Consider the following 13869-nt stretch of genomic DNA (forward strand, 5'->3'; position numbering starts at 1 on the left):
TGCCTAGTTTGAATTAGATGTGCTCTAAGTGTAAAATACCCATCAGATTTTGAACGCACACACACAAAGTATATAAAATACATCATTAACCTTTTTTTAATGTTTATTTTATGTAGAAGATACCATAGTTTAAAAATATTGGGCAAAATAAGATATATTATTAATTTAATTTTACCTAGTTTTTAAATTTTTTAACGTACCTACTAAAATTTAAAGTTTCATACATGGCTTGTATTACATTTCTATTGGATAGTGTTGCTATAGCCATTGGCAAGAATGAGACTAAATCAACCACAATACAAGTTCGAGGTCATAATTAATTCAATCTTTTTATTTACTCAGAGTAAAACTCTATCAGTTAATTTCCTATGGTAAACTGTTGTCATTTTATCTCAACTTTGAACACTGTATTTAAAATATTCTCAATATACATTTGCAGATGTAAATAGGTTTGGGATTGTGGCTACATTTTCTCATTAATATGATTTATTTTTCTAAAGAAATATATAAGCGCGTGCGCACACACACACACACACGCACATGCCTGTAGACGCACTTACTCACCTTCCCAATAAATTATAGCAGAAAGAGAGGCAAAGGAACACTGATGATGTAATACAACCAATGTCAGAAATTTCTGGTGAATATTATTTCCTTCTTCATTTAAGTCATTCTCATTGGTCATAGAATATTGATTTTACTTTATCAAGAGATTTAATCATGATCTGAGTTTATTTTATAACAAATATTAGTAGAAATGATATATTTAGAATACGTCTTTCCTTCATGATATATTTTTCAGTTTAAAATAAGCTGTTTGGGGGCACCTGGGTGGCACAGTGGTTAAGCGTCTGCCTTCGGCTCAGGGTGTGATCCTGGCGTTATGGGATCGAGCCCCACATCAGGCTCCTCCGCTATGAGCCTGCTTCTTCCTCTCCCACTCCCCCTGCTTGTGTTCCCTCTCTCTCTGGCTGTCTCTATCTCTGTCAAATAAATAAATAAAATCTTTAAAAAATAATAATAAATAAAATAAAATAAAATAAGCTGTTTGAATCAGACACAGATTCAAAATGTTTACAGTTTCTATACACAATGAACATTTAAAAGATACTGAGAAGTATCTGTGTAATCTATATTTATATTGATATCTACATTAGAAATTGTATGAATTAGAAATTAATAAGATATGGGTATCTTGGCAAGTCAAAAACACCCAAAATGTATTCAATTTGTAGCAATTAGATTGAAGTAAGTGTATCCGCAGTAGCCCCGTTTCCAGCGTAGCACTTCTGCAGGGAATGTGGTAACGTGAGAGGGGAGGGACGCACGACCCCAACCCTGACCTGTGACTTACTAACAAGTTATTGCACATACTTTAGTCTTGGTTTGCTTACTTCAAAAATGTACATAAAGTATCTACTTCACAAGGTTTTTTGAGACTCTGGATAAGAGGGAATCATCTACTTAATGCATCTAGCCTAGCGCTTAAAGTGCCCAAGGGCATAGAAGCCATTAGTTCCTTTCCCCACTTTACTTTTCCAAAAGTGACAAAATAAATGTCTTTCCTGACAATGTTTTTCATTTCTACATCTATCCCTCTCTGTTTTTCTGACCTCAGGAACTTCCCTTCAATTCTCTCTCACTCTGCTTTTTTTCTAACGAAAGATTTTCCCCCTACTCTCTCACACTCACGTGTAAGCAAGCATACATTTTGTTCTTTGAGATAAATGGTCCCTTTTAATTCTGGCTCTCAGCTCAGAGTTTATTCTACCTATTCTCCGATGTGAATTGTCACTAGCATATTAGAGGGACCAAGGATATTTGTGAAATTAGCTTTTCAGAAGAAACATAAAAATCAAAGACAATCTAGGAATTTTGTTTTATTATGTTTTGTAACGGCTAGAAAATGTTGCTGGGATGGCTGCAAATGGCACGATAAACTTTCTGTTGTTTTTTTTTGTTTTCAATAAACATGCATCAAGCCTCAGAATTTTGTCATCTTTGAACAGGATGTAAATTACATCAACCACATTAGTAAATGACCATATGTTCAGGGCTTCAGAGAGATCAAACAAGGAGCCAGAGATCTCTAGGCAAAGTAAAGATAAAGGAAATCAGATGGAAAGTCTCAGAACAATTTGATAACTTCTGAACCTTGTTTATACGGCAAATTTGGCAGGTTTGACAAGACACAGTGACTTTCCTACTATTTAAGAATTTAATCCAGGCAGATAGACGCATGTGTTCAGAGAAATGCCCAAGGTGAGATCATCTTGAACAGATGAGGATTGGCATAGGAAATTTGGGTAGGACCAACACAAAGATAGAGTTGGTGAAAGTGTTTATGGAAGTTGAAAATATTTTTGTTACTTGTTAGGGACTACATTATATAATGTAGCACCTTAAATTTTACTCTGTTTGGGGCTTTTAAATGGTCTCAGAACACATATATTTCATATGTTCAAATTAGAAATTGTCTCTGTGTGTGTGTGTGTATTACAAATCACACAGTTTCCAGCTTTCTATACTAATCCTAGTTAGTGCTCAAAATAGTGCCAACCTGACATGTTACTCTTTTCCACAACCCTGTACCATAAATATACACATTCTTATCTGCTCTGTGCTATGGGAATTTCCTATGAGGACCCTACGCTGTGAAGTTTCTCAAAGCATTCCACTGATGAGAAACTGTCCGTGTCAGTATTAGAAGCATATATTTCAATCTAATTAATATTTACCGAATGCTTACAGAATGCCTGCCTTTATATGAAAATGTATTACAAATACCTCTGCTCTGCTGTGTATCATGTGTCTTTAACAGGCTTCAGGCCCTGTGTGTTAGATTGGTTGTCTTCAAGATATTTCTTTATTAATTAGTAGAAGAAACCATTAAGGCACTTTTGTGCTCCCTTGTTCCTTAAGACTTGATTCTTACAACAGCGTGCCTTAAATTGAGAATAATTTTTCATGTGATAAACTCTTGGGTTTGCTCTAAGCTCTTTTCCGATATCTTTTAATGTGCTTCAAATTATATTTGTTTATTTTTTATTGAGCATTTCTGTTTCTAAAATAATTTTTGTTAGCATGTAATTTCAAGCATAATACAGTAAACAGAGAACTATAATGATGTCAAGCCCCAAAATGTAATGAGTAACTTTGCCAGGACAATTAAATCATTCTTTCAAATATCTCCAAATTACATTCTTGGTGTATCTTCATCTCATTTATATTCTGGAAATATTTTCATTTTAGTTATGTAAGAAAACAGAATGCTTTATTCTATCTGACTTCATTAGGAAAGCCTGTGACATTTGAGTTGGTACTAGGATAAAACATTTCCCTGTAAGTATTCCTTGCGGACAAGCTGGGGTAATTATTCAGCAGTGAGATTTTACTTGGCCTATAGAGATTTGTTTTGGATATGTTTTACTTTGACCACTTAACAGTTTTTCTTTCCGGGCATCACTCTTCCTACTGCCATTTCTTACAAGAGGAACAGACAGCAGTGATCCCTAGCTCTTCCCTCAGTTTGTCGTCCATCAACACATATACTCCAGGAAAACAACCAGAAACTTATCTGGAAGGAGTGTTAGAGTGTATTTCATCCCTCAGGTCTTTGCTGTTATGCTGTCACGGTTCTGCTAGAAACAGCATGTTCATCTTGGGGAAAGTTTTGTTGTTGCTCTTATAATCTTTTATTTCTTAAGCTTTAGAGGAATCTCTCATGAATAAATAAAAGGGAAAGTTTTAACTGTAACTGTTAGCTTCTAATCATTTAGAGGGATCATTGTGCTTGGGGCGCCTGGGTGGCTCAGTCGTTAAGTGTCTGCCTTCGGCTCAGGGTGTGATACCGGGGTCCTGGGATCGAGCCCCCCATCAGGCTCCCTGCTCCTCTGAGAGCCTGTTTCTTCCTCTCCCACTCCCCCTGCTTGTGTTCCCTCTCTCACTGGCTGTCTCTTTCTGTCAAATAAATAAATAAAATCTTTAAAAAAAAAAAAAGAAGAAGAAGAAGAAGAGGGATCATTGTGCAATTGGAAATATTTTGACCAAATGTTTTGATTATATTCTGCTGTATAACAAACCATCACCAAATTTGGTAACCTAAATCAAGAAATATAATTTGTTTTGCTCAGGAATGTACATTTGGAGCAGGGCTCCTTGGTGACCATATGTCTTTGTTCCACACAGCTTTACCTGAAGAGGCTTCTGGGCAGGAGGGATTCTCTTCCAAGGTAGCTTGCCGCATGGCTAGCAAGCTGGTGCTGGCTGCTGGTTGGGTCCTCAGCCAGGACTGCTTGCAAAGGCATCATTTCTCTCCTGAGGAGCTCTCCTATCAGTTTTCTCACAGCATGGCAGGTAGATTTTGGAAATGAGTGTTTCAAGCATTCTGTGTAGAAGCCACAAGTCACCTCAGGATCTGGTTTCACATCCACTGCATTGCATTGGTCAACCAAGCGACTAAAGCCAGTATGGATCCCAGGGGAAGGTAATTACACTCTCTGTCCTAATGAAAAAAGTAGTGAAGAATTTGTAGCCATATTAAGTCTACTTAACAACTGTTCTGATGCCACTGTTTACCCTTAACTCACAACTGAAATCAAAGACGTCTTTGGATATGGTAGTTGTTGGATTCCGTGGTATTTTCTGCTCTCTCCAAGTTTACTCTTCAGTCTCCAACTGCTGTCTGAATTTTCAGATGGGGAGAAGTTCAGCTCCTGAATGAGTTGAAGAGTAATGAGGATATAATACACAGACATGGAGTTTTATTTAAACTAGTTATAATCTGTATCACCGTCTCCTACCATTCCTCTACTCAGTAAGGGAAAAGAGGGATGCCATCCAAGGAGTCAGTATCAAGGTAGGCTCATGAAGAAAACTTGGGAATATGATAGAGAAGGCTGGCAAGGCACTGTCCATAGCCACCAGTCTTTAGGGTGGTAGGATGCCCTCCAACCAGTCTGAAAGGGAAAGCAATTTAATGAGAGTATTCATCACATAGCAAAGTTAAACACCCTAGAGCCAACCTTCTTCCAGATCCTTCCTGACAAGAATCCTGTCTTATGGACTGGGGGGTGGGGGTGGGGGTCCTATCAAAGACTGCGCTGGCATAAGGCCTTAGAGTTTTATCATGGACAGGTGCTTCTGAAAGAATTGTTTTTATCCCCTCAACCAGTTGACTTAGTGTACCTCTTACCCTTAACAAGGAGACCTTCTAAATCATGTCAATCATGGGAATTTCCCCATTACATCCAGAATTCAGGTTTTCTCACACTAAAAAAAAATTCTAAATTTGCTTTGTACAACTATTACTATAAACTGTCTTGGAGCAGTGTTGGAAGATTCCATCCTATGAGGAGATGTGGACAACTCTGAGACTATGGTAGGGTTTTCCTCCACAAACAACATAAAAGCATACAACCTCCTTTTCTTCCATTCAGCCCCTTAAAAATGAGAAGGTCTCAAGATTCTGACTTTAGCCTTCTTTTCTAACACTTCATGCTTTCACCCATGGTCCTATTTATTCTAACAACTTCAGCTATCACCTGTACATCAATAGCTTGAAAATGTGTATCTCAAGTTCCATCCATTCTCTCATATCTTCTAGGACCATTCTTTCATTTTAATTCTCCTTATGTAATGTCTGCTAGCATCTCAAAGCCAGCAGGTCCAAAGCTGAACTCATCATTCCTCATTTTCCTGTTGTGGAAAACTATTTTTGCTGTTGTAATTTTCCTAACAAGATTATTGGCAAACCTATATCCACTTGGGATTCCAAATAAAAGAGAGAGTGGCTGTGGCCCCTTCTCTAGGCAGGACATTCCCCTGTTCCCCAAGTCTAGTGATTTATGTCAGAAATTATCTCAGGCTTAGTAGGTCCAAATTCTCCTATAATTTCTGGTGAGCGCCAATCCTCATGCCTTTTATTTGTCCCATTATAATAGTCCTTGACTGCTTCTGCTATCTCCTACCTTTCTAGTCCAACCTCAACACCAAAATTAGCATTATCCACAAAGTACACATCCGATATATCAGCCCATTTTCTTAAAATTCTTTATAAGTCCAACTACCCTAGTGTACTTATATGCTCTGCCCTGATCTGGCCCACACACCTTTTACTTCCATTGTCATCTTCTCACTCTCCCCTCCTCCAGAACTCTGGCCAAACAGACAACTCCCAGTTCTCTTAAAGATGCCATAAACTTTCACTATTTGGACTTCACACATTTTACCTACCCTTTCATGAAATTCCTTTTCCCCTGCCAACTCTAAAAACCCCCTCTCATCCCTAAAGATCAAACTTAAAATACCATAGGCTTTATGAACCGTGACCTGTCAGAAAGAATTCATCATCTCCTATTCTTGTTCCCGTGGCACTAAATAGCTCCACTGAGGCACTAAGTAATAGTTTCCATATAAATTTCCCCACTAGATTAGACAAAGATAGTATTTTATTAATTTTTATAATATTCTTTTATTATACAACACCTGACATACAATATGGACGAAATGTTCACTAAATGTTAATTGAATTAAGAGTCTGGATTAAATGATGACCCAAAATAGATTTCTATCACATATTTCTGAAACAATTGTGAATTGATAGACCCTTTTAAGAGATCAATAGCCTTTACTACATTCATATTTATTTTTTGCACATTGAGAAATCCATCCCAAGGAAATCATCCTAAATATGGAAAAGGCTTTAAAAACAAAGACAGCAAACTCTTTGAAATCAATTTTTGTTTCTTATTAGTCTTTGTATATACACAGGACTTTTGTACAATGTTTAACATAAATTATTTATTAAATCAACCAATTAAACAATATTGCACAAAATTGTTTAGTATAACTTGACTAACCTAAGTGTACAGATTTTGGAAAAATGATTAACTTTCGTACATATACTTTATGGTATATTATACAATTGTGGTATATTATACAAACTGTTCACTCTTACAGTGGCCTTTAAAGAATACTGGGTTCCCTGTGAATTGTCCTCCAGTGTAGAGCTCATGGAAGGATTAAAGCCCAAACCACATTTCTACTCAGCCTGACCTGCAGCTTGCTTTCTCAAAACAGTTCTTGGATTTTTATGTTGTTCCCCATAGCTATTTAAATCATATTGTTTTTGATGACCATTTTTCTAATTAACTGAAAGTAAATATCCTATTACTGACATCAACACCATTATGATAATAACGAGCATTGGGTGCTTTCTATATGCCAGGTCTTATGTAGGTATTTTAAACAAATTATCTGGATTTGTAATGGAAATTTTTATAAAGCATATTTAATCAGATTTGAGATAAAACCCTACTTAAGGAATGGAAGACTGGAGTTATGCCTTTCTTGAGAAATATTTATCTATCTTCCATTATTCTCTGGGATTAGGGACTCTTATAACCCTATCATTTAATTTATAATAACTCACAGTTCTTTTATCTGACATTTTGCCTTCATTATTTGCTTCTTTGATAGGTAGGGTTTATGTAGTTTTGATATTTTCAGGTCTAATGATGCTGGACATGAGTGGGACCCAATGCTAAGTGCCAGGGGGTTAAGAGTTCATGCACTAAACACATAAACTCTGTAGGACTCTGTAGGGCTCACCAGAAGATTGGTTTGGGGTGTTACCATATTCTGAGAACTCACCAAAAGAAGATCATTATCACTACATAAGAGCAGTTTGCGCAGATCTTTCCAAATTTGGGACAATTGCATTAGGTTGTTTATTTCTTTTTCATTCATTTGCTTCCTGACACTGTACTCACTGCTTGTGTTGAAATTTGCTACAGAGTTAAAGTTGGAGAAGGATTTAGCAGTGAAACAGATTGTGGAATGTTGCAGTTTTTTAAAAAACATTTGTATTTTATTTATATTTTCTTTTTCATTGTTTTTCATTTTTTCTCTGTTGTTTATTGATATTTCCATTTAACTGAAGTGTTTTGTTCTCATTCCGCCGTATGCCACATATCTTAGCACCAGGAGGTGAGCCCAGAAACAGGTGTACTTAACATTCCTCTCTCTGCCCCATGCACCTTTTTGACCATTATTAATATTTTTCATATTAAGAACAAATATATGAACAACTTCCTAGCCCACCCCCCTATCAAATCTGCTCTTCTGCAATCTTCCCATCTGTCTATAATATTGTTCCCTCATCTTATTATTCCCACTCACTGTCTACAGGGGAAATCAAATCCTTCGGGTCAGCCAGGTTTGACTCAGTGCCAAGAGTTATGATTGTAAAGATATCACGGAGGTTCTTTTTTTTTTTTTTAAACCACTGGATTCCTTGGGGATCTAATGGGCAAAGGGGAATCTGGGATATAAGGTAGTAGAAGAGATTTGCGTCAAGGAAAACACATTGCAAAGATGGAAATAAAGGGAACCACAGGGACTCACATTTTGGTATGAAAAAAAGATATATTCAATATCTTGAAATCTTAAGTGTCACAGTGTAACTGTCTTCAGGGCTTCTTTTACTCAGAATACATGGTTTGAATGGCTTGTGTTTCCAAGAGTTATCATGGATGAGATATAACAGCAGCCCCTAGTGGATGAGAGGTGGTGAGAAAGGAAAGCAGAGAGCTCTCCAGAGAAAGACAGTTGGAATCTAAATAAATTATGCTTCTAAAACAGTTGTTGAGTAAAAGAGAAGGGATTCAAACCCATCCCAGTTGAAAGCCATCTTATTTCCTTTATGTTTCTCTGCCTTGCCCTTTTCTAATTTTGCAAATAAGAAATGTATCTACAACCACCCTATCTTAGTATAGGAGAAAAAATAATAACCTTGGTAGAAAGCAACAGGAAACTGGAGATGTCCAAATAATAGCAGTCATAGAAAGGTCTGGCCTGGCAATAGAGTTCAGTAACTTAATTATGGAAAACTGAGGCACAGAAGGAGAAAAACCTGACTCACAAGATGTCCTTTGGAAGAAATATTGAGTCCCAAAGAATATAAAGTAGACATCATTAATTTGACTTAGACTGTGACCTTGAAGTTAGAGGGATGTTGGGGCAGGGAACTAGACATGGCTTTAGCTATGATGGGAAGAATATTCTACCTGGTGTCTAAAGTTAGCATTTCAGCTTCCAGCTCTTCTTGCCACTAGCTAAGTGATTCTGGTTGAGTGATCTTATCTCTTTCAAGTTTCTCTGAGCTGCAGTTTCCTTAACTAAAGATAAAGGTAATATCTGTTGCCTACATGTGTCATGAAAATAAATTTTTCTCAGGGTGCCTGGATGGCTCAGTCAGTTAAGCATCTCACTCTTGGTTTCAGCTCAGGTCATGGTCTCAGAGTTGTGAGATCAAGCCCTGTGTGGAACTCCATGCTCAGAGGGGAGTCTGCTTGGAATTCTCTCTCTCCCTCTCCCTCTGCCTCTTCCTCCACTCATGCATGTGCTCTTTCTCTCTCAAATAAAAAAAAAAAAAAAAGAAAAAATTTTCTCATTGCAAATATCAAATTGGTAAAATCTGACAAACTGAAGTCTCTGTTATACAATGATGTTTTCATCATCCTACACGTAGTGACCAGGTTGATCTCTTAGTTTGAATATATTCCCCCCCCCCCCCCGGTTCATAACATCCAAACTAAAGTATTTTTTAGGAGCCTCCAGACTTGAAACCTATCTTTCTAGCATAAGTTCCTACTATTTGTCAACATAAATACTCTGTTTCAGCTAAGTTGGGTATTTGCTCTCAATTAAGCACACCTTAACTTTCATCTCTAATCCTTTTTCTCACATAATTATTTTGTAGCAGGTACAGATCATTGTCTACAAACTCAGCTTTCAGGAATTTTAACTTGATTACATCCAGATTTAAGTTTGTTAAGAGACTTTATTCAGGCAAAGAATTAGAAACTTAATCTCAGTCAAATTATCCTTCCCTCTCCTACTAAACAGACAAAATTGTTCCTCTTCCCTGTCCCCACAAAAAGCTAATTTTTTCTAAAACCCAGCATTTCATCTACTTTCCAAGGGAATTCATCTAGTTTAGGTAATCATCCATGCAAGCTAGAATTTTTTGACCTCTCAGTTGTCATCCGGCACGAGACCTACGTGATCTCTACTATTTCATGCCACTTTGAAAACATTAGAGCTTCAGTCCCACTGGAGCACTGGGAATTCTAGGCAGCTCTCTCAAGGCTCATCAGACTAAACATTCCAAACCCTTTTTACCCCAGGGATTTTGTTGTTTTCCCAGGAATTCCTATGAATGTAAGCTCAAGATCTCCATTTTCAGGTACCCTAAACTTGAAAAGATTAGTGAGAAGGACACTCCCCTGCAAAATGTCACTCACTTTTTGATTCTCTCCTACATCCTTCACTTGTCTCAATTTAGAAAAGCTTAATCAGTACTAAAGGTGGACAGTGAGGCTGTGTTAAATTACTCTTATCTATTTTCTCACACATCCATCGTCTTAGAAACAAACTCTACATGTTCCTTTTAGGGGTATGGTTTTAAAACACCTTCTCTTTTTTGCATTATCCTGTCCCCAAGAAAATTCTGTAAAATGGCAACGGGTGAGGTCAGACATGGGGCATTAATGTTGTGAGCTCTATCATATAACAAGGCCTGATGTGAGCATTTTCTCTTCTTAAAGAAGTAGGTGGAAGGGAGTGGGATTCTAGAACTTTTGTGTGGGAGAAAAATAAGCATTGGTGAACTGGTCCATTGGATCCAGAGCCAGGATCATGTGCTTTAGCTATAGCATTAAGAGAATTGGTAGAAGCCCCACATTGGGTACAGAGATTACCTTAAAATAAAATCTTAAAAAAAAAAAAAAAAAAGAGACAGAATTGATAGAAAAAACTCAGAATTTTGGAGTGTTGGCCACTTCTTTTGACTCCCACTAAAAAGACTGGAGAAAGAAAGAGGATTAATCTAAAACAGGCCAATTCAAAGGCACAGAGGGGAAAAAGTACATAGTTCTGCTAAAACAAGCATTCTCTGCTTGCAAACAATAATCTTAGTGCCAAAAATATTTGTAATTTGAAATCTGGCAGAGTTTTAAAAGCCAAATACTTTACCCCAAGCGACAGCAAGGGGCAGAGAGGTGGGATTCTTACAAAAAAAGAAAATACAGGGATGAAAGACAAGCCTGATATCCCAGAAGTCTCTGAGGTATCTTTATTAAGCATTGTTTGACTGATAAAAGTGGAACCCAGTCTTACCTTGAAGATGTGCCTGGGATACAGCATGGAGGCAAGTGGTGCATTACCAGCCCTTCTCTACAAGAGGCTATTTTTCCATTTGTTCCAAGCCAAATGTCAGGATGAAGTTAAAGTCTATTGAACGCACAGCCGGGGAGAGGCACACAGGTGCCTTTTACTACAGAGCGTCAGTATGGAGGACAGAAATTCACAGGCGCACGGAGTGGACCCAAACTCAATCTGTGCCTCTGAAAACTAGGCTGTGGAATTTATCAGAAGCAACTAAACCAAAGCAAACTACATTGTAAAGTGAGTTGGATTAAAAAGAAACCTCAAACTTGACTGAAACCAGCAGGTGGTTTCACCACCAAACCCATCTTCCCAAACTAGAAATCACTGCACAGCACTGTTAAGGTGGTTCATTGCTTGGAAAGGGAATTATCCCCTGAGGTGGCATGCAGGACAATGGACAAGGGAGATTTTCCCAGATAACAGCCTCCTGAGCAGCTTTTGTTTCCGGTCAAAGGACTGACTCCATTTCATCCTAGCTGTTTCTGGACAGCAACATGTATTTTGTGCCGTGGAATATTGACAATTATATGTTCTCATTCTCTCCTTTTTCAAATGAGAATTTTCATTGACGTTACCCTATTATTTGCCCATGATTATATATTTGGAAAATTGGGGATGGATAAAATACCTATTTGCAATAGATCGTGGGACCATATAGAGTTTCAACCAGTTCGATTAAGAGGCTAGCATGGTGCCAGGAAATCTTGCATATGGACCTGAATGCAGCCAATAAAATCTCTCACGTTACCCTTTGGGAGAGGTTGTGTACTTTCCTATAGTTGTAGAGATTTTGAAAAATGCATATAAATTTGTGTGTGTGTTGAGGGGGTAGAACTGAAGAAGCAGACATTGTGAAGGTTATTGCTTGCACATCCTTTCCATTGCCTAACCCTATGCAGTTTAAGGACAGAGTGAGACACAGGATATGGTGTACTCCTTGCTGTAGGCTGATTTCAACCCCCTTGCCACAGAGGAAATTCATGAGGAAATCAATCAGTGCATATTACTCCGGGCAAAATGACTGGTTCAGAAGAATGTTCCTCATTCTTCTGGGAGAGCCAGTAAAAGCCATTGTTCTTTCTCCTTTTGGTTAATATGTTATACAATAGCTGGCACTATTGCAGCTCTTTTGTCACCATGAGGGAAGACCAGCTTAGGATGAAACTGACACCATGGAAGGTGGAACACAGAGAAGAAAAGAGAACGTGTCTTTCATTCTATTATTGTAGGTAATAGTAGCACTGAAGCCTTGCAGCCTTCCAGTTATGTAATACAATCAGTTCTATTGTTTAAACTAAATTGAGTTAGTTTTTGAGTTATTTGTAACAGGAAAATTCGCAATTGCTATAATTACTTATATTGTTATACAACGTATAACTTTATTTAGCTTCTTTTTTACCCAGCTAAAGTATACAGTCTTGAGAGCAGAAGCTATGTCTTATGTTTCTATTTCTAGCATTAAAAAAATACCTAACACATAATAGTAGCTTATGAATATTTGTTAACTGGATTGTCAAAGGATCAGACATGACTAGATAAGTTTGGCCACCAATACAGTCTATTATAAAAATGCTTTTTAGATGTTTCTGAATTCATCTAAAAATAATAAATTTTAAAACAATCCTTTATTTCAGTGCTTGATGCTAAAACTGGTGGTTTTCAAACTACATGGTTTCCTGGCCAGTTCTTTAAGATGATTTATTTCTTTCTAGAAACTGTCTTTAGAGAACTTCCTCAAGTTCTTGACGCACTGTTTTGCTGTCTATGATGAAAAGAACTCAATGTATTAATTTATTGACAATGAACACACCATGAAAATGATGCAATAAAAAGCAGTCATTTCAGATAAAGATTGTTTTTAATTTGATGTTTCTTTAAAAGTATCTGAGGATTCACACATTTTCCTTCTAGAATTGCAGAATATAAAAAATGCATTGTGTGGTCAAACTAACCATTGCAAAAAACCCCAAATATTTAGGAATTTTTTTCTGTGTGTAAATATTGATCTGAAACTTGTTTTCCTTCCTCCAGTGAAGCAAGAGCTTATAGGGTCATGACCCAATTACAGACCATTTGATTTTCTCAGCTCAACCTCTTTGCTCACCAGAAATCCCTAAAGTAAAATTTATCATTATTTGCTTAAAATTGTTCAGAAAGTAAATGGTAAATGAAATAGTTTCATCATATCTTGCAGTTTGTATGTTTTTTTCTTGCCCTAAAATACAAATACTCTAACATAGATCCAGCCAAATATCTCATATAAAGTTTTAAAATAATGTATTCAATGAGGTAACCAAATCTTTTGTAAATAAACTCACATCGAATTAAAGTGTAAGTGATTTTTTTTTTTTTAATTATGGGGCCTGAAGATCGCCAGTTTTCCTTAAATTCTTTCAAGGTTACTTTGTCTTTCCTATTTTTAGTCTCCAATTTCATGGGGAGTTAGCATCTGTTATAATTTAATGCTGGATCATTATAGAGGTTATTCATATCAGTTGTTTTCTGCTGTTTTTCATAAATCCCTTGTCAATTTTCAAGACAGCCAACTCCTCAATCTATAAACTCTTATTTTATCACCCCTGTATCTGAAGGGCAGCAAAAGGATGAGCCTGCATGAGCTCCAGATTTTAGTTTTTC

At 37.0% G+C, this 13869-nt stretch overlaps 1 long non-coding RNA gene across 1 annotated transcript in view; it reads left to right on the forward strand.

The window, feature by feature from the left end:
* The window catches only part of LOC123802603 (uncharacterized), a 263437-nt gene that overhangs the window by 33077 nt on the left and 216491 nt on the right, over positions 1-13869 (forward strand). The window lies entirely within an intron of this gene.

The sequence above is a fragment of the Ursus americanus genome, chromosome 27 (assembly GCF_024610735.1).
Source record: "Ursus americanus isolate L20-20 chromosome 27, mUrsAme1.1.p, whole genome shotgun sequence".
In the NCBI taxonomy this organism is placed as follows: domain Eukaryota; kingdom Metazoa; phylum Chordata; class Mammalia; order Carnivora; family Ursidae; genus Ursus; species Ursus americanus.